The sequence below is a fragment of the Cavia porcellus genome, unplaced genomic scaffold, assembly GCF_034190915.1.
Source record: "Cavia porcellus strain 051 isolate PalLab524CR breed Dunkin Hartley unplaced genomic scaffold, mCavPor4.1 scaffold_9, whole genome shotgun sequence".
In the NCBI taxonomy this organism is placed as follows: Eukaryota; Metazoa; Chordata; class Mammalia; order Rodentia; family Caviidae; genus Cavia; species Cavia porcellus.
In genome coordinates this window covers 1982296-2007255 of record NW_026947492.1, presented here as the reverse complement: position 1 = coordinate 2007255, position 24960 = coordinate 1982296, and the positions used below count along the sequence as shown (strand labels likewise).

The 24960-nt window shown below is 38.5% G+C and overlaps 1 long non-coding RNA gene across 1 annotated transcript in view; it reads right to left on the bottom strand.

Moving 5' to 3' along the window:
* Positions 1 to 14901: 14901 nt before the first annotated feature.
* Positions 14902 to 24960, bottom strand: part of LOC134477516 (uncharacterized) — a 55884-nt gene continuing 45825 nt past the window's right edge. Inside the window, exon 3 of the long non-coding RNA XR_010049540.1 lies at positions 14902 to 14992. This is a non-coding gene — a long non-coding RNA (uncharacterized LOC134477516). The remainder of the gene's footprint in view (positions 14993 to 24960) is intronic.

Genomic DNA, 24960 nt, shown 5'->3' with positions numbered 1-24960 from the left:
TACAGACAACCCACAGGAGCATGCGTGTCATCGATTCACTACTGTGGACCTAGGGCCATGCTTGACACAGGGTGATGCTAGATGACTCAGCCAATCACAGTTGCTATTTCCTTCCGATTTCCTCGAGTCCATCCCCTGGCGACTTTGCTGACTGCATCACAGAATTACTCACACCCACCTCAGCTCCCATCTATCAACCCAACGTGGAAAGAGAGCCTGCCCAGTTTCCCACCCTGACTGTGCATCTGTGTTCTGCCTAAGATTTCAGCGTGGCTGCACTACGATCAGAACCCTGGGCTGTCTCAGAATCAGAATGGTGCATCTAGTGCAGGCAGTGTCAGAAGAAAATAACAAAAAAAAAGGACTTTTTATTATTAGAGAGATGCAGACATATAAAACCAGTATTCACCTAGGATTCCCTGGGCAGGAAGTGCGGAAGATGTTTAATATGAGTCTTTCACAAGCATAATTGCCTTTGATGCCATTAAGTAGACGCAAAGCTCTTTTCTTTTATAAAGATTTTATTTTTGTTAGTACGAGTTTGAAGTGGGCTTCTTCACTGTCTTAATGTCCCCTTCAGTTCTGTCCTCCATCTTTCCTCTGTCTCTTAGTCCACGCCACTATTGGAAGAATTCTGTCCCTATGTTTCATACTATCTATTTTTATTCTGCTCTTTCATTTATTTATACAGAAGGCTTTGCAGCCAAAAGAAACCATGTAATATTTAAGCTTGTGTGAATGACCATTTCACTTAACATTACAGTCTCAAAGTGCATCCATTTTCCTCCAAGTGACCCAAATTTACCATTCTTTATAGCAGAGTAGTACTCCATTGTGTACAAATACCACATTTTCTTTATCCATTATTAGCCTGTCCATGCATATACAGGTCACTTGAAATTTTAGTTATTGAGATCTCTGCTGCTATAAACACGAGTACACAGGTATACTGTAAAATTATATCTTTAATTCTTTGGGGAAAATACATGAAAGGGGAATAAGAGGGTCAAATGAGATTTTCACCTTTAGTTTTTTGAGGAATCCTCTCAGAGGTTTCCGTAGTGGTTGCATTAGTTCACATTTTCACCAATGGTGCAGATGGCTTCATTCTACTGACAGCATCTCAAGCTTAGTAATTTGTTATTATTTGATTTCTTGATGATAAACATTCGTTCTGAACTAAGATGGAATTTCATCGCTCTTTTAATTAGCATTTGTGTAACAGCCAGAAACGCTGACTACTTTTTCATATATTTATTGCGCTTCTTTGAGAATTCTCTACTCATTCGGTTGCCCATTTTTTATTGGGTCTTTTATGCTGAAGAGTCTAATGTTTTTTGAGTTATTTATGCATTCTAGATATTAGTCCTCGGTCCAAGGAACAGCCAGCACATGCTTATCCCATTCTGTAGATCTCTCTTAACTCTGATGATTGGTTCATTTGTGCAGAAGCTTTTAAATTCATTGTGATCCCATTTGTTGACCTTTGATGCTATTGATTGTACAATTTGGGTTGTGGATGCTATTGTGAGAGGTATGATTTCCCTAATTTCTCTTTCAGTGAGTTTGTTGTTTACACACAGGAATGCTATTGATTTTTGAGTGTTGAATTTGTATCCAGCTACACTATTGAATTTGGTTATTTAATCTGTCTTTTTGTGGAGTTTTGGGAGTCTTCTATGCAGAGCACCATGTCATCTGCAAATAATAGTGATTAACATCTTCCTTTCCTATTCTTATTATTTTCATTTTTCTCTCTTACCTTGTTGTTCTGGCCAGTGTTTCCAAAACTGTAAAGTACAGGAGTGCGGTAGTGAATATCTTTGTCTTGTTCCTGATTTTAGAGTGAAATTTTTCAGTTTTTGATCAATTAGTATGATGTTGGCTGTTTGTTTGTCATAAATGGCTTTTATCAGCTTGAGATAAAGACCATCTATTCCAGTTTCTGTAGGCTTTTTTTTTTTTTAAATCATGAATGGCTGCTGTACTTTGTCAAATGCTTTTTCAGCATCTACTGAGATGATCATGATTTTTGTTATTTGCTCTGTTAATATGGTGTGTTACATTTATTAATTTGTATTTGCTGAACCATCCCTGCATCCCTGGGATGAATGCTACTTGGTCATGGTGTATAATCTTCTTGATGACTTGCTGCATTCTGTTTGCCAGTATCCTGTTGAGAATTTTTGCATCTATGTTCATCAGGGAGTTTGGCCTATAGTTTTTTTTGTGGGGGAAGTGGAGTTAGTTCCTTCTCTGGTTTAGGTATCAGGGTAATGCTTGCTTCAGGAATGATTTTGGAAGTATTGCTTACCTTTCAATTTCATTAAAGAGTTTCAGCATTAGTGGTGTTAAAATGTTCATGCATGTACCTATGTATTCAACATTTTACCTTTCTTTCTTTCTTTTTCTTTCCTTTTAATGTTGTCTTTTTGAGACAGGGTTTCACTAGGCCATTCAGGCTGGCCTTAAACTCACTTTGTAGCCCAGGCTGGCGTGGAACTCAACAACGCTCCTGCTTCAGCCTTCTGAGTGCTAGGATTACAGGCACGTACCATGACACCTGGTTTAGTTTTACCTATTTTGTCTTCTAACAGACTAAGTGTTTCAGTTTTAATATTTAGATCTTTGACCCATTTTTATTTTATTTTAAAACATAATGAGAATCTGGGTCAGAAGTTCCATCTTTTTCACATGACTAGCCAATTTTCCTAGCACCAGTTTTATTTAAGAGGCTACCTATTCCTCTGGCACAGTGATGGTGAACCTTCTAGAGTTTTCAATGATGACGAATAGCCAGCTGTAGCACATGTGCCATAGGTTCACCACCACTGCATCAGCAAATGTCTTTGGTCCCTCGTCAAACAGCAGATGGCTGCGTGTGCCTGAGATGGTTCCTGCATCCTTTATTCTGTCCCACTGATCCATGCCTCTATGTACCAGTGTCATGCTCCTTTTTATTCACTGTAACTTTGTAATGTATCTTGAAATTTGAGACTGTGAGGTCTCCTGCTTTGCTTTATCGCCCCATGTTGTTTTTGTTATTGTGATTCTCTTCTGATTCCATGTGAGTTTTAGGATAATTTCTCTACTTTTGTAGGCGTTAAAGGTATTGTGTATGGTACTGTTTTCCTAATTTCTCTCTCAGTAAGTTAGTTATTGATGTGCAGGAATGCTTTTGGTTCTGAGTTTTTGTACCCCGCTACTTTGCTGAATTTGTTTACTAGCTCTAGGAGTCTTCTGATGGAATACTGAGGGTCTTGCATGTAGTGGATCATGTCATCCGTGAATAAGGATAGTTCAACATCTTCTTTCCTGTACATAACCCTTTTATTTCTTTCTCCTACGTCATTGTCCTGGCTAAAGTCACAAGTAGTATATTGAACAGGAGTGGTGACAATGCACATCCTTGTCTTTCTCCTGATTTTAGAGGAAAATTTTCCAATCTTGAGCCATTTAATATGATGCTGACAATAAGGTTGTCATAAATGTCTTTTTCAAATTTAGGTAAGGTCTGCCATGCATATTTTCCACAGGGGTTATATCATGAATTGATATTGGGTTTTGTCAAAAGGTTATTCTTTCTATTAAGTAGATCGTGCACCTCTGACTTCTACTTTTTTTCTTACTTCTGCACATATGACAAATTGTACTTACTGATTTGCATGTGGTGATCGTTCCTTCCATCCCAGAAATGAAGCCTACGTGGTCATGATGTAGGATCTGTTTGTTGTGCTCTTCTTGTGGGTCCCTTCTTGGGGAATCTTTGCATCTATGTTCATTAAAGAGATTGACCTGTAGTATTTTTTGTTTTAGTTGAGTCCTTATCTGATGTTGAAATCAATGTATCTAGATTCTAGGAATGAGTTTGGCAGTATGCCTTCTCATTCAGTTTTATTAAAGAGTTTGGGAAGTGATGGCATTAGATCTTCCCTGAAATTTTTGTAGAATTTACCAGTGACTCCACTTAGATCCTGGCTTTTCTTAGTTGGTAGGGTATTATTTCTACCTTAATTTTAATGCCTGCTATTTCATTATTCACAGTGTTTGTATCTTCGTGGCTTAGTTTTGAAAATACTTAATAGGTACCTAGAAATCTCTGTATTTATTCTCGATTCTTTAATTTATGAGAGTACAGGTCTTTGAAGTAGTTGCTAATAAATCACTGGATTTCAGTAGTGTCCATTATGTTCACCTCTTCCATTTTTAATTTTATTGATATAAATTTCTTTTCCTTTTCAATAAGATTGACTAAGTTTCTTGATATTTATTCTTTTCAAAAACCAACCCTTCAATTAATTGATTTTTGTTTGTTTTTAATCTCCATTTCATAGATCTCTGCTCTGATCTTTACAGTTTCCTTCCTTGTATTGGATTTTAATTTGAATCATTCTTGTCTTTTCTAGGACCTTGAGGCTATTTATTTGGGCTTTCTGGGATATTTTTGTTTTTATTTTGCTTTGTTTTGACATAAGCATTCAGAGCTATAAACGTCCAATTTAGCAACACTTTCATTTTGCTCCATGTGTTACGGTACAATGTACTGGAATGGAATAAATGCCTAAGCTTCCCTTGATTTCTTCTGTGGTTTACTGATTAATCAAGAATGTATTGTTCAATTTCCATGTTTTTGCACAATTTCTCTGGTCTGCTTTGTCATGGATTTCTAGTTTCATTGTTCTATACTCTAACAGTATGAATGGAATAATTTGGGAATTCTGTATTTAAGCAAACTTTTTGGGCTAGTAGATGGTCTATTTTGGGAAAAATTTCATGTGCTACTGAAAAGTATGTGCTTTTCTTGGTTGAGTGGAATACTGTGGATATTAAGAGCATATCTGTTAAGTCCATTTTTGCAAAGGTGTTTTTAGCTGTGGTATTTATTTGCTGACTTTTGTCCAGTTGATCTGCTCATATGTGCTAATTGATTATTCACGTTCCTCAGGATAATTGTGTGGTTGTTTATCCGATCTTTATGTCCAGCTTTTATGAAGTCGAGTGCAGCAGTCTGGTGGATACATATTTGTCATTGTTATCTTGGTAAAAAGAAAAGATGAGTGCAAACTACGATAAAGCATCCTTTAAAGAAGAAAGAAAGTTAATAGATTCAATAAAAATAACAGAAAAGAAAAAAACAAGAAAAAGACACATAAACAGATAGCAAAATAAATAAAAAGTAAAAAACCCAGATCTCTAAGAAATGAAGAAACATACACGAGTCCCCCCAAATTCCTTTGTGTTATTGAATGTATACTTTGTTTCTAGGTTCTTAGTACTGGAACTCAGCAGTTATGTCACAGGGGTAATGAGTCAATACTTAGGTCTGTTTTCTTCCTACATGGAGTGTGTGTGTGTGTGTGTGTGTGTGTGTGTGTGTGTGTGTGTGTGCTGGACACTCCCTCACCTTTCCTGGTGGAATTTGTTGGTCAGTGGTGCCCATCTTAGGCCTGTATTCATTCCAGTCCTTCAGTTTTATTGTCCCTTCTGTATCCCACATCATCTCCTTCTCTGTCTAGGTTTACTGTCTCTGGGTCTGTAAGGTGCCCTCTGTCCTTACTCCCGAGGCTGTGGCAACTGTTCAAGCTGAAGTGTGTCCCTGATGGCAGTAATGGGTGAAGAAAGCAAACAGACCACTGATCTCTGTATCACCTGTACAAAGGAGGTGAGGTTGGGTGACAAAACAGACTGCTAGACCTAATTCCAGATTTTCAAACTCAGTGCCTGCTGCTCTAACGGCTACATACAACCAGGCTCACTTCGCAGCTCAGAGGTCAGGAACCCAGTGGTTTCCCAATCTCAGCTTAAACTGTTAGGGGGTGTGCGGATAACCTACACTCTCTCTGCTACTGATTTTAGTACCCAACCCTGTGGTATGGTGATCCTGAAGTGTGGTTTTTCTGAAGTTAGTTGTTCTGTAGCTTTACTGATTGTTTAAGCAATTAACTCCCTCCCACAAATAGCTCCTGGTTAAAAACTTTTAAAGACGGTGGGCACTACACTGGATTTTTCTCCAGTTCTAGCCTGTGCCATGCTGAAGGAGTCATTTTTACAGTAAAACCCCATTCTGTTTTGGCAGTTATTGATAACCACAGACTGACTTTCTTGAGGTTGATACTACCCTGTAGCACTCAGCAGTGCTGAGTCTGTTGTTTTCCGCTGAGCCAGCCACAGGGTACCCTCTCCGGGCTCACCCTGTTTTAACAAAGTTCCCCTCCCCACGAGCTGTAGTTAGCTCTTTACACTGCTTCATTCTTTCCTCTACACTGGGCTTCAATTTGTTCAGCTTCTCTGTAGGTTCCTAGATTTCCCGTCAACTCCTCTCAAATCTTCGAGATGTACTTTTTTTTTTTTCACTAAATTTTTGTTTTCCAGATATATCAATTTCAGATCCTAGACAGCTGGTATTTTGCTGCTGGCCTTTACTCTATGGCTTTTAATCTTGTTTGTTTCTATACTGTCTTGTGCTTGGGTCTGTCCTGGTTCTTGCCTCCGGGCTACCCAGTGTCCCCCCAAACGTGACCTATGAGCTATTTCATTTTATGCGAACACCATTTCACGTTCTTTATCAGAATGAACTGTCCCTGTGCCCCACTTTTTGAGTCATGAAACTTCCACAGGGTAATGGGTGATAACTGAGAAATTAAATAAAACTCCATGCCCTGAACAAATTATTCCATAACTGCCTTTTATTTCAATTATGGAAAGAACCTTAGAGAAAGAAATCGGAAGTCTGTTGAAACATAAATTTCTAATCATGAGTCACATGGATTAGAGAATTATTTCCATATTTCAAAAAATGTGCATGCTATTTTCTTGAAAGTAAAATTTGGCACCAGGCTCTACAAAAAATTAGATTAATTATAAACATTGAAATAGTTTCATGATGATAAGTAATAACCATTGGAATTTATGTGCTCACATACACCATCTCCTAGATTTCCACTTTAACCCATATTCTATTATACAGCTGAGACTCAAAAATGTTAACATACTTAATTTAAGCCTTGTAGCTCTAAACTTCATTATCCTCTCACTAGAATTTCATGAAAGTCCTGATTCTCTAAATCTGTACTTATTAGGTTTTCTCTTGGCTAAAGCTTTATTTTCCAGGGGAGGGGTGTTTGTTTTGTTATTTGCTGTAGTGATCATCAAACACAGGGCCTCAAGCATGCTAAGCAAGTCCTTTACCACTGAGCTATATCTTCAGTCTCAGCTTGGTGTTTTTGAAGAAATGTTTTTTTCCTTACCTTTTTTCTATAATGACCTGACAACTATGAATTTAGAGTTGGATTTTGCCCCTAAATAATGAATTGTGCTTGTATCCACTGCAGATTCTCTTGTTGTCAATAAAATATTTTGTGCACCAATCTTGCCTAGAAAATTTGCTTTGAAATTCTCCTTATCTCTCTAAGTAAAAAACGAGATCTCATGTCTAAAATCAGACATGTAAGGACACTTTGAAATTGATCTCCAATGATAAGTTTATTAAGTCATTACTGAAAATACGACTGTATTTACTGATTTAGAGCCATAAATCGTTTGACCTAGTTGTGAGATTGCTTTCAGAGCTGTATGTGTTTCTGTGTATGCATTAATTGGACTTGGATGGTAGAAGAGATAGTTATTTGGGTGTAAGCCTTTTGGGAAAGTATCAGCCTATTTTTTATTATAAAAAATATGCTATTTTTCCAGATTTGGCTGCTTCTTTTTACATTAGCACAACCCAGGAACCATGGTGATTTTAAAATTAACAATTGGAGATGTTCTAATCTAAAAACCAGTGTCTGCCCAAGAAGAACTTATTTATCCACAGATTTTCATAATCATGTTATTATGACAGCTGCTAAATACCTATCTGAGTGATAGTTGCAATAGTTAGCAGGGCTTAATGCGTTATGTGAATGACATTTATTGTGCATGTACACAGCACTGATTGGGCACAGATGCTAGAGGGGTGAGTGATTTGGGTATAAAACTTGTTAAAGGCAGGTATGTGCTTCACTTATATGGGAAAACATTCCCTCCAATGTTCCTTTCAGGGCTGACTGCTAAAAACCAGGTTTTAGTTATTAAAGCAAAAGAGACTTTACAATCTCACATAACATAGATCCCCATAGACTTAAGGGCTAGAATTCAAGGCTCTATGTTTCCACCACTAACAAGAAGCATCTGTGATTTTCTTTCAGGAAAAAAAAACTCATGAACTTCATGAACAAAAATATAGTCTCTAAATTGAAGTAATTTTGATCCTGGGGACTTTTAATTCACTGAGCTGTTTGAACTGGGTGGGCAAACATGTCCTAATAAAAAATTGGAAAAAAATTAAATGGAAAGCTGCTCCTTGTTGTTTCTATTTTTGTCAATGAGCATAAAGATTCTGATTCTAAAGCAAGTTTTAAAAATTGATTAGTAAGCAGCGGGTGAGCCAGGAAGAGAACCAGTCAGCAGCGTCTCCTGTGAGTCTTCTGGGGCATGGGCTGAGAATCAAACATCCCTCCCTCTATTCTCCCCCCCCCCATTAGCAACTGGGAGCCAGAGCTCTGAGCATCTCTTGGGAGGATGACCTTATGCAATATAGCAAATACGGGGGATTTCATCCCACCATCTCTTTGAAGGCAGACATTGTTTTCACTGTTTTGCTTTGTTCTGATGAGTTCTATTCTATATTCTGTTTTGATTGGTTATATAATGTTCTGCTTTTGGTTTGATTTTGTTAAACCCCATTGGACGGACAATATTGTGAAGATAACGAGACATACTATGGACCTATTACTGTGATCTCGGTGACCCTCTGTGAAGCTCTGTACCAGTTTCACTGCATTGCCTCGATTGGCTTTGTGCTCTCTTGCTCTGCTGTATTTTACTACCTTCAAAATAAAAATAAGTCACAAAAAATTGATTAACAATTTTATTTCCTAAAAAGGAAAAGGAAAAGAGAAAAGACCTACATCCCTTCTTTTGGACAAAGGACTAGTTCCCTGAATATGGCCCATCGCATAAGCTCACAGGTTGCCTTAGACCCAAGATGTGATAATTAACTATAATGTCAGCTTGAACAAGAAACACCTGGCTGATTGGCTTAGCATCATTCTGAGTGTGCCTGGATAACAGAATTATTAAAGAGGAAAGACTCTCTGTGAGTGTTAGTGGCACCAACCAACAGGCTTGAAGCCTGGATGGAGTGAACCAGAAATAAGAAGGAAGTGTGGCTTCAGCGCTTCGAAGGAGCTCCAGTCTTCACCGCCACCTTTGAACATCCGTCTTTAGCCTTCCGGAGCAGACTGGATCTCCAGCGTGCAAGCAGCCCTTCTACATTCTCCACACCTGACTCTGCAGGCAGCTATTGCAAATCTGCCTTGTAAGTCATGTGTAAATGGAGGTTGATATTAAATCTGTTCCTCTAGTGAATTGTAACAGATACACAAGCAGGAGATAAGAGATATAGCTATCTGCCCTCTGGACTTTGTGCAGAAGAAAGATAACTGGGGCTCAGAGCACTGAGGAAATAAAGAAACAAGACATAAACAGAAGGTAACGCTCTCTTAACTGGATGTTTCCACCTATGGTCAGCTTCAAGGACACTCTTAGCCAACCCCTAGCTCCAAGACCCTGAGGAAACCAAGAACAACTGCATAGCATTTTCACACCCAGCTTCTTCTGGGTCCTGAAGTATCATGAAATGTAAACAGGAACCAAGACTCAAGACCAGACACAGTCTGCAATGTATATTGCAACTGCACTCCTGTTCTCTGACCTGTTTGCTTGATGATCCCATACAGGATTAAAAGGTTTAACACCTCTCGCATGTATTTGATGCTTTGAGAAAAACTACAATTTGGTCTCGTACAGAGGCATCAGCCTAAAAATAATCCTGGTCTCTAAACACGGAAGGAGATATGTATCAGAGAGCAGGGAGTGAGGCTGGATCAAGCACTCTCATTTTTACTCTATGGCTAAGGTAAGTTTCTTATGTTGAGCACTATTCAAAGGACCATCATTACGAGAGTTGCTCTGGGTAGTGTAGTTTACTTAATAGGATTCTTGGCTTCTACCCAGTAGATGTCAATAGCACTTCCCTGCCCAATCAGAGCAGTCAAAAGTGTTGCCATGTGAAAAATATGTACCTGCCTACTTCCTATTAGCCATCTTTTATCTCACTATTTATATTTTATGCTTCTCATATAGAAACTGTAAAATTTAAACTGTGTGTATTATTTAGGGGATCAAGAGACAGAGCAAGGGGAAAGAGGGAGCAGAAAAAAAGAATTAAAATGTGTTTGGTACATGTATTAACTCCCCACAAGGAAAGTAATCATTATTGCAAACATATACCAATAAAAACTGGAAAAAATATTTCCAAACATGACTAAATATCTTTTGATAGAAACATCATCCCAGTAGAGAAACACTTCACCAATATTCTCTGTTTGGAAGAATAAGATTGATTATGTGAATGAAGACATAACTGCACTAATGTCAACACTATCTAGGCCATGCTGTTTTATAGATCTTTATCATCTCTGCCATGCTGCCTAGTGCAAATGAACAACAGTGTCACAGGACTACTGGCGTTTTGGCATTCTTCAAGTAGTCAGTCAGTTCAACATCTGGTCACAAATGTACATTAGCACTGACAGTCAGCCCTTCTTATCCAGGAGCTACACAGCCAACTTGGATGGCACATGTAACTGGGCTGATCAGGTTGCATCCGTACTGAACATGCACAGATGATTTCCTGAATTTCTAAGCAACACGGGATAACTGCTACTTATATCACCTTAAAATTGTATTAGGAACTGTAAGTAATTAGAGAAGATTTATGCATACAGCAGGATATGTATGTGTCATGTGCAAATACTATTTCACTTTATATAAGGTATGTGGACATCCTTAAATTTTGGTATTTACAGAGGTCCTAGAACCAATACCCTGTGCATGTCAAGGCACAACTGTACATGTATTGTATTAGGTACTGAGGGTGTCTGGTTTGTAGTTTCATCTCCTCAACTGCTGAGAGTGCTCCTAGAAGCACTGTCTTCCAGCCCTCTGGGGCTTCCTATGCTGGAGAAGGCTGCCTTGATGAAGGTCACACCTTGTTCAAGGGCGGCCCGAGCCTCATCCCTGTGAGGTATGAAGGTCTACTCATTCCCTCCAACTCACGCCAATGACGGTCCGTGCCAACTCCAAAGCTCCTCCTGAGGCTCTCTCAACTCTTTCTTTTTCCCAGCCCTACCTTTTTCCTTTCCCTTCTACAGATCCTGAACAAAGACACTCTCCCTTAGAGCATTCTGTGTACTAGTCTCCATCTCAGTGGCTGCTTCCTAGAAAATCCAACCCGTGACCTTGTGTAAGTCACAGTTCACATGTCTGGGTGCCTGCCTTCAGCCCCGTGATGCTCTTCTTCCCAGGAGCATTCAGCTTTTGCTTTCTTTCAATGCCATTTTTCAGCCACAGCCCTAAACAAATTGCTTGCATACAATGATCCTGGTGAGCAAAGGTTTAAATCCCAGGAAAAGGGAAAACAGCGGTGCCAGCATTCTGGGGACTTAGAGCAGTTCTTACCGTCATCAGCTCATCACTTGGCTTGCTCACGGGCACAGAGCTTGTGCTGCGCATGGACCAGTGCTACACCCATGACAACCGTTCCTGACACCGAGCCTCCTCTGGGGAGAGAAAACTCACTGCTCTCCTTGTTATTCAGCAAGAATCAGGAAGCTAACACTCCGCAGAGGCAAAGCTGCAGCTTTCAAGTCCACCCTGTGGTCTAATTTCCTGCAGAGAGACTTTGAACTGCTGCTTTTCTCTGTCCAGTTTTAACCCAAATGTTTCACATGTTCTCTCTGACTTCCCTAAATAACTGTGCTTCTTTGCCCTTTTGTTCTCCTTATTTTCACCTCTTAGCCCAAATAGAAAAGGCCTTTCAGGATACGGTCAGGAAAGTAGGCCAGTGCAATGTATGTGAAATTTCCATTTCTGGCAACAGCAGGTCTGCCCTTCAGCAAAATCGCAGAATAAATCAACGTGCTTCCTGGCCCCATCTCCCTTTTCTAGTGACTCTTTCTCTGCCCAGGTCCTGAGGCTGCCTATCACCACATAGGCAAAGAGTCAGGTAGCCCTCTGGCCCTCTGCACTTCCTTGTGTCCCTTTAGGCCAGTAAAGTCTTCCCCTTTTTGTCCCATTTACTTGGCTCGCAGTGGATTCCTGAAAGAGTACGAACATGTCAATCTGAGTGCAGGAAGACTGAGTCATAGTGCTTTTATGGTGTTGTTGGTGTTGTTTTTAATCAATCTCCAAGAATGTCGAGAAACTGATGTTGGCATTTCATGAAACACAGCAGGGAAACTTTCTCCATTCTGGAATCAGGCTTCCACAACATTTTCCTTCTTCATAATTATGAGCCATGAACTCCAGTTTACATGAAGAAGGAGACAAGAACTTCCTCCCTGCAGATTTTTAAGCCATCCTCTTTTCTAATTTCCTATAGAGTAACCTACAGTCATAGTCCTACAGTAACTTGTACAGACAAACCAAATCGTCCTGTTCTCAGGTGTGGAATAAAGTTATTAACCATCTCACTCAATGAAGCAAGCAGAGAAATCCACTACATACAAATAAAACTGAACTGATTTTGCTAAGATAACATGTTGGGTTTGATGCTACTAGGGGGGAAGAAAAACCTGACATACCTTGTTTCTTTTCTCTTTTAAACTGCTACATCTACTTCTGTAAAGCCTATTCAGCACTCATTATGAGGCTTAATTAAAATAAGCTTATAACAAATCAGTGGCTGATCATACAACAGCACAAACATTCCTCACTCAGGGGCGTAAAGGAATTAGTTTTTCACACCCGCCACTCCCGCCATTCCTGCCCTCAAACCTTCACACAGCTGTACCAGCAGGGGCTCTGGAAAGCAAGCAATCCAGGGGAAATCAGAGGAAATCTGAGGAGGGCTGGAATGAGAAAGAAGAAACAGGTATTTCTGGCTCCCACAAGAAATGATATGTAGCCAACCAAAAATAACTCAGAGCAAGCAAGGGAAGTTGAGTCTGTAGCTGGGGCTGAGAAGCCTCCATGTGTGAATCCCAAGCAGAATCCAGGCCCATGCATCTCCAGGAAGCTTGGCTCTGGGGCAGAGAGCCCCCAAATTGGAGGTCACATTCTAGCTCCCTTCTGCTTCCAGCATATCTAAAAGTATCCCCAAATAGGGTCTGAGAAAGTTCCTGAAGATAAAGAACTTAATCCACTCTTTGTAAAATAGGATTGCAGGTTCACTGTTCTCGTCACAGAAACAAAATTTTCAGGACTAATCAATAAGGTGCATGGAAAGGTTTTATTATGTATAAATAAAAAGGTACACAAAGAAATAGGGTGCAGAACCTCAATAAAGAAACGTGCTTATTTTCTGGAACAGGGAATATTTATTTTTCTCTTTAGGGGGCAAAAACCCCAGGAAAAGGTGGTTCGCTCCACCTACCCTCAAAGCTTAGCAGCCCATTCTATAGGAATGGACCGGTTTTCCTTTTGTTTCTCTCTTTCTTTTTTAATGAGTAATTTAAACATCCTGGATTCTTTCATCCTGTTCTTTTAACTTGAGATCCAGTTTCTGCTCTTTACTTTCTCAAGCCAGTTTATGGACTTTCAGTATTCCTTAAAGAATTGTGGGCAATTGGGCCTGGTGGCTCATGCCTGTAATCCCAGCACTCGGGAGGCTGAGGTGGGAGGATCGTTGCAAGTTCGAGACCAGCCTGGGCTACAATGTGAGCTCAAGGCCAGCCTGAACTGCATAGCGAGACCCCGTCTCAAAACAGACAAAAAAAGAAAAAAAAAAAAAAAAAAGAATTTTGGGTGTAACAAATCTGAAAAATAAAAAGGAGCCTACATTTAAGCAAAAGAGTGCCTATGTGGCTCACCCTGGGTAATTTTGACTGAGGCCCGAAGGTTGCAGTCTTTTTAAAGTACAATTTTCGGTTGTGCTCTCCTTGTCTTCTATGTACCTTTTATTTCTTCTATCTTACCTCAAAAGGACAAACACAGGTCTCTACAATGCCCTGTGACAACAGCCAAATAAACACGGGTACTGAAATATTAGCCTGCGGACACTCGTGGCATACCAGTTTGTAAGAGACACTTGTGATCACCTTGTTTCTTAGTGTTTAAATTTGTTTTCCATATTAAATCCTTTGTTTTCCTCAAACAGCAATCATCATAAATATACATGTGACTGACCTACTTGGAGCCATGGTGATACAAGCAACAAGCTTATTGTATCTTCCACCTCCTTATTCCGAAGTTTCTTTTTTCTCTTTCCTTAATAATTTTCTTAGTTCTGGTGGTATTTAATTCAAGTGCAGACTTTTTGGCATGCTAGGGTTTGAACCTAGGTCCTTGCACCTGCTAGGCAAACACTGTAATGCTGAGCTACAGCTCCAGAAATGATCCTTCTGTTTCAGCCTCCTGTGTAGCTAGGATTATAGATGTGTGTCGCTGAACTCAGCCCCATCAGTCTTTGGCCGATATTTTTGTGCTATTCCTGGTTGTTTGTATTTCAGAAGATTCTTGAAGGAGGAATCATAAGATACCTGTTTCCTAAATCCTTTCAAAACTATTTAACATGGAATCTATATTTAGTGTCTAATTGGGTCCTCTGGGACAGGGTCTGCACCTTTGCTGTCACTTGCAGATAACAAATGCTTGACCGTGGTCTTACTTGAGCTATATTTATTTCACAGAAGTATTAACTTTAAATTTGAACTTTTGTGCTTTAAGTTTGGTTTTTCTCCTATTTTTGCAATTTCTCCATGAAGACTGCTGCTACCCAGAGCCCTGAGTATACAGGATGTTTCTCGCTGAGCTGCTCAGTATTCCCAAAGCTCTTCCCACCAGAGCCCAGCCACACATATACCTTGGGCTGCCATTAAACCATAGTTTGAGTTTCTGGGTTTCACGTAGCTTCTAGTTTCACTGGAAATATAGTCTGAATGTTGGAGATCTGCAAGTCAAGAGGAAATGCACTGCTAGCATCATTTTCTCTTAAAAGATGATTCCATTTTTTCTTAGAGTTTCTCCTCCCCCTGCTGAGATGAGTCATCCAGTTCCAACATTCTCAAAACACATCAGGTAATGCAGTCCAATGGTTCATGAAATGAAAGAAACCACACATTTTGGGTGTGCTCTTTACCTTCTTTCCATATCTACTTGATGAATGGAAAGGAACAAATAATTTTGCCAGATCCACTTCACTATGTAAAAAAAAAAAAGTAAAAAAATCATTTTTCTCATGTTAAGCTACTGACAGTTGGGAATCATTAGTTGGGGCAACTTCTTATCACTGGGACACATTCCGCAACCATAGTAACTTAATGAAGGGTTTATTCTGGCCTGTGCTTTTAATCAGTGGCTAGCTGGCTCTAAGAACAAAAGGCATGGTGGAAGGGCAGGGCAAAGTAAAATTGCTCACATCAAGATGATCAGGAGTCAGCAAGCAACAGAAGCATTGTCTCCTGAACAACCAGAGTCACAAGTAAAACTAAAGAAGAAATTAGACAGCTTTTACAGTTGAATGAAAATGACAGTATAACATACCCGAACTTATGGGACACAATGAAAGCAGTCCTAAGAAGGACATTTATAGCAGCAAACACCCATATCAGGAAAACAGAACAAGTGCATATAAACAACTTAAAGATGAACCTCAAACTTTTAAGAAAAGAACAGCAGGACAAGCCAAAAGCTCATATATTGGGAGGAAATTATAAAGATCAAAGTAGAAATGAATGCATTATAGATTAAAAACAATAACAAATACAAAGAATCAATGAATCAAAGACATGTTCATTAAAAGATTAAATAAAATCAACAAAACTTTATAGAACCACATCAAAAAAAGGAAAGAAAGGACTCAAATCCATGCAATTAGGAATGAAAAGGGTGGAATTGTAACAGAGTTTGCAGAAATCCAGATGACCTATACTGAATTTGAAAATTTGTATTCAGTAAGATGGAAAATGCAGAAGAAATGGACAAATTCCTAGAAACATATGAATTACCAAAGCTGAATCAAGAAGATATGAAATCCTAAATAAACCAATATCAATCAAATTGAAGATGCAATTGAAAAACTTCAACAAAGAAAAACACAAGCCTTGATGGATTGACTGCTGAATTCTATAAGAATTTAGAGAAGACCTAACACCACTACTTCTCAAACTCTTTAACGAGATTGAAAAGGAAACAATACTCCCTAATTCCTTCCGGGAAGCAAGCATTACCTTGATACCAAAACCAGAGAAAGATCCAACTAAGAAAGAGAATTGCAAGTGAATTTCCGTAAAGAACACAGCCACAAAAGTCCTCAGCAAGGTACTGACAAACAGAATACAGCAAATTATCTAGAAGATCATACACCATGATCAAGTGGAATTCACCCCAGGATGCAAGGATGGTTCAACATATGTAAATAAGTAAATGTAATACACCATACTAACAGAGCCAAGGACAAAATCATATGATCATCTCAATAAATGCATAAAAATCTTTTGATAAAGTCCAGTGCCCATTCATGATAAAAAAAAAAACCCTACAGAAAATTGGAATAGGTGGTCTTTATCTCAATCTGATAAAAGTTATCTGTGACAAACCAACAGCCAACATCATACAAATGAACAAAAACTGAAAACATTTTCTCCAAAATCAGGAACAAGACAAGGATGTCTGCTATCTCCACTCTTCTTCAACATAGTCCTGGAAATTTTAGCCACAACAATCAAAAGAAGAAAGAAATAAAAGGAATACAGATAGCAAAGGAAGAAGTTAAATTATTTATCTTTGACATGACATTCTACATAGAAGACCCCAAAAACTGCATTAAAAAACTGGCAGTATTAATAAGTAAATTCAGGAGCATACTGTACAGAGTCAACACCCAAAAATCAACAGCCTGGCAATCATTTGAAAACCCTCAGTGAGGCCCCAAGGGCATGAGAGTCTGTGCCCAGTGACCGGCCTATACCCAGGACACTTTGCTGAGGCTTCTGTTTTAGAGTATTCACCCAGTGATCCACCCACACCTGGGAACTATATCTGAGGCCCTGCAGTGATCCACCGACACATGGGAACCATCGGGAATCCCTGACCAGCAACCAAAGTCATCTGGGAACCCTCAGTGAGACCAGCAGGAACAGGGAGTCTGCAACCAACAACCTGCAGTCATCCAGGAATCCTTAGTGAAGCCTTTGGGGACAAGGAGTCAGCCCTAGTGACATGTCCACACCTAGGAACCATCTCTGAAGCCTGCAGGGACTGAGAGTCTGCACCCAGTAATCAGCAGGCATCCAGAAACCCTCGGTGACATCCACAAGGACTGGAAATCTGCTCCTAGGATTCTGCAGTCATCTGGAAACCCTTGGTGAGGCCCACAGGGACTGGAAATCTGTATCCAGTGACCCACCCACACCTGGGAACCATCTCTGAGGAATTCAGGAGTCTATTCCCAGTGACCTGCAGTCATCTAGGAACTCATGGTGAGACCTAAAGGGACTGAAAAGCTGTATCTAGTGACCTGACCACATGCAGGAACTGTAGGTGAGGTTAATGGGGACAGGGAAGTTGCATTCAATGACCCATCTACACCCAGGAACCATCTCTGAAGCCACAGGGGCTTGGATCTGAGGCCAGACACCCATAGATATCAGCAGCCCTCAGTAAGGCTCACTGCTGGATGGTTTGCCAGCACAGGAAGCCACTAGGAGTTGATAGCCAGCTGATTTGAAGAAACACAGAAAAATGCCAAAATGAATGAAAAAATGAAAATACAAACTTCCTGCCAATCCAGATCAAGTACAGACATACACATGGATGAATTTGGGAATAACACACCTGAAATTTCTGAAACGATAGCATGGAAGTAAAAGAAACAACTCCAGGAAGCTGTGAAGAAAATCAGATCAAAAATAATCTCTCAGGTAAAAAAAGAAATAAACACAGTGAAAAAATTGGTGAGTATAACCAAAAAGACATAGATAAACAAATAGAGTTGCACAGGAAAATCACGGAAACCTTGAGTAAACGATGATGGAAACAATTAGAATACAAGACACAGATCCAAATCCAGAGATATTCAGGAAATCAAAAATTCCATTGAAAGCTAACTAAACCACAAAAATGAAATTGAAAACAAATTCTCAGACCTTGAAGACAGGATTGTTGCTAGCGATCATGTTACAAATGATCTCTTAAAAATAACAGTAATCAGGAAACAACAATTAAACTGGCAATATGATGCAAAGAGAAACAATATAAAGCTGATAAGTGTCCATGTAAAGGAAGGAGACAACATAAATGACATACAAAGATTATTTGCATAAGTAATAGCAGAAAATTTCATAAGCATCAAAAAGGGCATGACATCAAAATAAGTAAAGCATATAGAACTCCAATTAGCCATAGCCCAAATAAATCTACAACTAGACATATAATAATCAAGGTTCCAGAAATTCAGCTCAAGAACAATATTAAAAGCTGTTTGAGAAAACAAGCAGATCAGAATCACAGCAGATTTCTCAACACAAACTATCAAGTCAAGAAGAGGGTAGAGTGAAGTATTATTCAACCATTGAAAGAAAACAACTTCCAACCCAGGTTGATGTATCCTGAAAAACTGTATTTCAAAATCAATGGAGAAATACAATACTTTCACCAAAAAGAACAACTGAAGAACTTTATGGTCACCAAATCAACCCTACAAAGAGTACTGAAACATGTTCTAGAAAGAGATAAAAATAACCACAATTCAAAGAACAACAATGGATAGAAACCAACAAGTAGGACAATCAATTAAACAAGGAGAAGAAGTAGGTAACTAATAGCAAAAGATAGCATGACAAAGATAAGCCAATACATATCAGTTATAACCATTAATGTAAATGGTCTTAATTTACCAATCAAAAGAAACATACTGGCAGGGCAGATTAAGAAAAAAACCAATAATATGCTATATACAAGGAACATATTTACATCAAAAAAATGTATAGACTGTAAGTCAAAGGATGGAGCATAATACTCCATGTGACTGGAATCCAGAAAAAAAAGCAGGGGTAACTATTCTGTTTACAGACAATCTGAACATCAAACTAAGAATGATCAAAAGAGATAAAGGAGGTCACTATATACTTATCAGAGGAAAAATTCAAGAGGAAGAGATAATAATCACAAATACGCATGCACCAAATGTGGGAACACCCAACTATGTAAGACAAATATCAATAGACATGAAAATTCAAATAAGTAATAATTCAGTTATAACAGAGGACCCTAATACTCCATTTTCACAAAGAGACAGATGAACTAGATAAAAAATCAGCAAAGAAATAACACAACTAAATCAAACTTGTCAACAAATGGACATGGTAGACATGTACAGAGTGTTCCACATAACAACATAAGAATACACATTCTTTTCAGCTGCACATGGAACATTGTCTAAATTAGACCACATATTAGCCCATAAAAACTGCTTAAGTAAAGGCAAAGGAACTGAAATTATCCCATGCGCATTATCTGACTACAGTGCAATGAAATTGGAAATTAATGATAAAGGAAATTTCAAAAGCTCCATAAATATATGGAAATTAAATACCACCCTACTGAACAACAATGAGTCAAAGAGGAAATTAAAGAAGAAATTAGGCAATAGGTGCAGTCAAACAAAAATGCAAATAAAACTGACCAGAACCTGTGGGATTCAACAAAAGTAGTTCTCAGAGGGAAACTTATAGTGTGTGAATTTCCATATCAGGAAAATAGAAAGAGCACAAACAAACAACTAAATGCTGCACCTCAAATTTCTAGAAAAAGAACAATTCAAGCCCAAAGTCAAAGAACAGATGAAATTATAAAGATCAGAGCAAAATTAATACAATTGAGACTAAGAAAACAATAATAAGAATTAATGAATTCAAAAGTTGGTTTTTTTTAAAGAATAAATAAAGTTGATAAACCCCTAGCCAACATTATAAAAAAAGAAATGAAAAATTAAATTCATACACCAAGACATGAAAAAGATGAAATCACAACAGATTCTGTGAAAATATAGATCATCAACATCTATTGTAAAAACCTTTATTCTTAAAGCATCAAACGCATAGAAGAAATGGACAGGTTCCTAGAAACATATGAATTACCAAAGATGGGTCAAGAAGATAAAAACTTCTGAATAACCCAACATTAATTAATGAAATTAAAAATATAATTACAGGGGCTGGGGATTTAGCTCAGCGGCATAAGCACCTGCCTTGCAAGCAGGCAGTCGTGAGTTCGATCCCTGATACTGGTAAAAAGGAAAAAGACAAAAATATATATATATATATAATTACAAACTTAGCAATAAAAAAAGCTCAGATCCTGATGGATTCACAGCTGACTTGTACAAAAAATTTAGAGATTATTTAGTAACAATAGCCCTCAAACTCTTTAATGAAATGAAAACGGAAGCAATTCTCTCTAACTTATTCTGGAAGTACTACTCTGATACCAAAACCAGAGAAAGACCCAACCAAAAATGAAAATTATAGGCCATTCTCTCTAATGAACACTGGTGCAAAAATCCTCAATGAAATGCTAACAAACAGAACACAGCAAATCATCAAAAAATTATGTACCATGACCAAGTGAGATTCATCCCAGGAACTCAAGATTGGTTCAACACATGGAAATCAATAAATGTAACACACCATGTTAACAGAGAAAAAACAAAAATCACACAATCATCTCTATAGATGCAGAAAAAGTTTTTATAAAGTCCAACACTCATTCATCATAAAAATCCTAGAGAAAACTGGAATAGATGGTCTCTATCTCAATCTACTAAATCTCATCTATAAAAACCAACAACTAACATCTTATTAAATGGTCAAATCTGAAAGCTTTCACTCCAAAATCAGGAACAAAACAAGGTTGTCCACTATCACCACTCCTATTCAGTATAGTTCTGGAGATATTAGCCAAAGCAATTAGACAAGAGAGAGAAATAAAAGGAATAAGGATAGGAAAGGAAAAAGTTAAATTATCATTTATTAAATTAAATTATTCACCTACTACCTGATAGTCTACATAGAAGACCCCAAAACTCCATGAACCAACTTCTAGACTTAATAAAAAAAATTCAGCAGTATACCTGGCTACAAAGTCAATATTAAAAAGGCAATAGCATTCCTGTATACAAACAACTGACTGAGAGAAATCAGGGAAAACATATCATTAAAAATAATATCCCCAAAAATGAAATACTTAAGAATTAATCTAACAAAGGATGTAAAAGATTTACAGATTGAAAATTACAGTTCTGTGAAAAAAGAAATTGAGAAGAATTCCAGAAAATGGAAAGATGTCACTTGCCCATGTACAGGAAAAATTAACACTGTGAAAAAGGCCATACTCCCAAAACTATTATATAAATTTAATGTAACCCATATCATTAGCATACCTCATAGATCTACAGAAAAGATTCCAAAAATCAGTACGGAACCATAAGAGACCTAGAATAGCAAATGCAATCCTGGGAAACAACACAAGAAGCATCACAACCCCAGACTTGAAAGTACACTATAAAGCTACTGTCATAAAATTATCGTGGGACTGGGGGGAAAAACCTAGACCTGAGGATCAGTGGAAAAGAACAGAAGATAAAGACACAACTACAAACACATGCAGCCATTTTATCTTTTACAAAAAGGCCAAACATGTTCACTAGAAAAATACAGCCTCTTTAATAAGCGGTTTTCGAAACATTGGCTTCTTACATGCCGAAGACTTGCTCTAGACCCATACCTATCACCTGTACTAAAGTCAAAATGGATCAAAGATCTAAATATTAAAACAGGAACATAAAACCTCTGGAAGACAAAGTGGGTAGAAATCTCAAGGACATGAATAGGCTGAGAATTCATGCACAAAAACGAAACTCACAGGAAGTACTTCAAAGAACCAACAACTGAGATCTTGCCTTATTAAAAAGTTTTTGCACATCGAAAGAAATCACCAAAGAGTGAAAAGAAAACTTACAGACTGGGAAAAAGATTTTTGCCAACTCTCCCTCAGACAAGACTTTTATCTAGAATGCATAAAGAATTTTTAAAAATCAGGCACCCCAAATAAAGACCTAAACAATAAATGAATATCTGAGATAAATACACAATTCTCAGATGAAGAAATACAAATGGCAAATAAACGCATGAGGAGGGAGCAAAGATTGTGGATAGATAACAGCTGGTTACAGAGGCTCCTTGAGATAGTCAATTTAGATTCCAAAAATAATACAGTGTGGGAAGTCCAAAACAGAGGGAGATGAATTCTCTCATCCCAAGAAAAAACTAAGGTGAGAAGAACCAAACATACAGTCAAACATACAGTCCCAGGGCTATTATTGTAAAAGCTAAAGGTTCAGTGTTCCCACTGCAGTGGGTGGCTTGCCAAGCCATCTGAATTCCCTCTGCTTTGACTCACCGGAGGTGCAGTCACTCTGAGGTCGGGGGTCAGCCAGCTGAACAGAGAGCTGAGCTGGCGGGGAGCCGGCATTGACCTGTGGTGAGTGACGGAAGTGGAGCCATTTCACAGAAAGGGGGGCTCCAGTGGACAACACTCGGGGCCGGGCAGGACTGGCAAGTACAAGGGGCAGCAGTGACTTCAGTCAGTTGTTTGCTTCCCAAATGGGATTGGTGGAGTGAGCTAGGCCTGGGTCACAGGACCTAGCTGAGACCCAATAGGTTATCCAAAATCAATGAAGCCTCAGAAGTTTGACTGACCCAGAGGGGAGGCGGTACACACTAATAGACTGCAGGCCTCAGCAGCTTGACTGACCTGGAGGAAAAGGGCCAGCATACACTGCCCCTGTTTGTAACTCACTAGCAAACTGCAGTGGGAAGGGTCAACTAGCCAGTGTGCTTCAGAAAAATTGTAATCAACAAAGAAAGAAACTGGGACCCACTGGAAGAAACAAAAATGATGGGAAGAGGAAGCAACAACAAAAAGTCCCCAGGTCCCAACCCTGAGAACACTGACTCAGGACAGGTTAATACAAAGGAGAATGAGAACAGAAAACATGCAATATCAGACACAGCACCAGTGGACCTAAAGAGATATCTTCAGGACCTCATAAATAAGTTCAAAAGTGAAATATTTAGCCAAGTAAAGCAAGATATAAGAAGATTAATAAAAGATGCTAAGCACCCCTCAAGCAGACACAGGTGGAAGAAGGGAGGAGACCAACAAAGGAGAGAACCATTTGATGAAGAATATAAAGAAAATATAGATTATATAAAGCAGATTCAAAGAAATTACCAGGAAATTTAAAACTCTATGGAAAGATGGCAAATCTGCTTGAAAGAAGCTAAGGATAGATTATCAAAAGTGGAGGACAGTTTTGCAATGTGGGAGTATGAATGGGAAAAGTTTTAAAAATAACAAGGAAACAAGCAGTAACAATACAAAGGCCACAAGACAACAAGAGGATCTATAACTTGAGAATAAAGAATGTGAATAAAGTAGCAGGGGTACAAACAAAGGAACTACAAGGCTACTTGCAGAAATAGTTAAGGAAAACTTCCCAAACATAGGAAAAGAAAATGATATTCCGATGTATGAGGCATACAGAACTCCAGCCACCTACAACCAAAACAGAGCTACACCCAGGCATATAGTAATCAAGATCCAAGAAATTCAATTTAAGAACAGAATATTAAAAGCTGTTAGAGACAAGAAACAGATCACCTATAAAGGAAGGCCCATCAGAATAATGGCAGACTTCTCAACACAAACCATCAAGTCAAGAAGAGCCTGGAGCAAAATATTCCAAGCTCTGAAAGAAAATAACCTCAAACCCAGATTGATATATCCTGCTAAACTGTCACTAGAAATTAATGAAGAAACAAGATGCTTCCAAGACAAAGAGGAACTTGGGAAATTCACAACCACCAGTCCAACTCTACAGAGAATATTGCAGGGCATTTTAGAGAGAGAGAAAAGTACTAGGATTCCAGGAACAGTGGCAGAGAGGCCTCAATGAATGGAGCAGAAAACAGAATGAAGAAGATAAGCAGACAACTGATGGCAAAAAAAGAGCATAACAGAAATGAGGCACAGAAAGTTGATTATAATCTCTTATATAGATGACCTTGATACACTAAATTAAAAAAAAAGAACCACACGTGGAAAAGATCAGGAAGCAGGGTCCACTGAGATGCTATTTATAGGAAGTATAATTAACATGAAAAGGAATACATGGACTGAAAACCAAATATGAGAAAACAATACTCTGTGTGACAGAGAACCAGAGAGTAACAGGGGCAGCTAGACCAGTATTTGTGGATAGGTTGGAAAGACAGGCTTTAATAGGTAAATGAATACAATTAGAGAGCAAGTCCAGGAGAGAGAAGGTTTGGAACCACTTAAGTAAATAGCAGGTTGCCACCCCCCCCATTTAAAACCAAGGGTCTTGGTGAGACCCAAAAATACACAGTGTACCCTGGGGAAGTGAAAGGGGAGGGAGAGTCTTAAAAAGGTGGCAGAAGATATTGTTAATAGTGTATCAGGATTTAAAACCCACATTACTCGCATCATTCTGCTTAGATAGATTTTATTCTGTCCCAGTTTGTCTACTTGCATTAGATTTGAGGGCACAGACAGCTATCACAAAAACATCAGGATATAGCACAGTAATCATCTTTAATTTCACTATTATCTTAATCTAGAGTCCTGTATGACTTATACTATTTTATCATGGCTGATCTTAGTTAAATCTGGTTTGTTTGATTGCTGTTTGGTATTGACAGATTTTATTGAAAACTGATATGATTGATAGAATCAAGTCTGAGAGTATAGGCAACTACACTGCAGATGGCAAGACTCACTACGATACACATTCTGGTTTGATAACTGCCTGTTTTTGAAGTTTTATACTATACACAA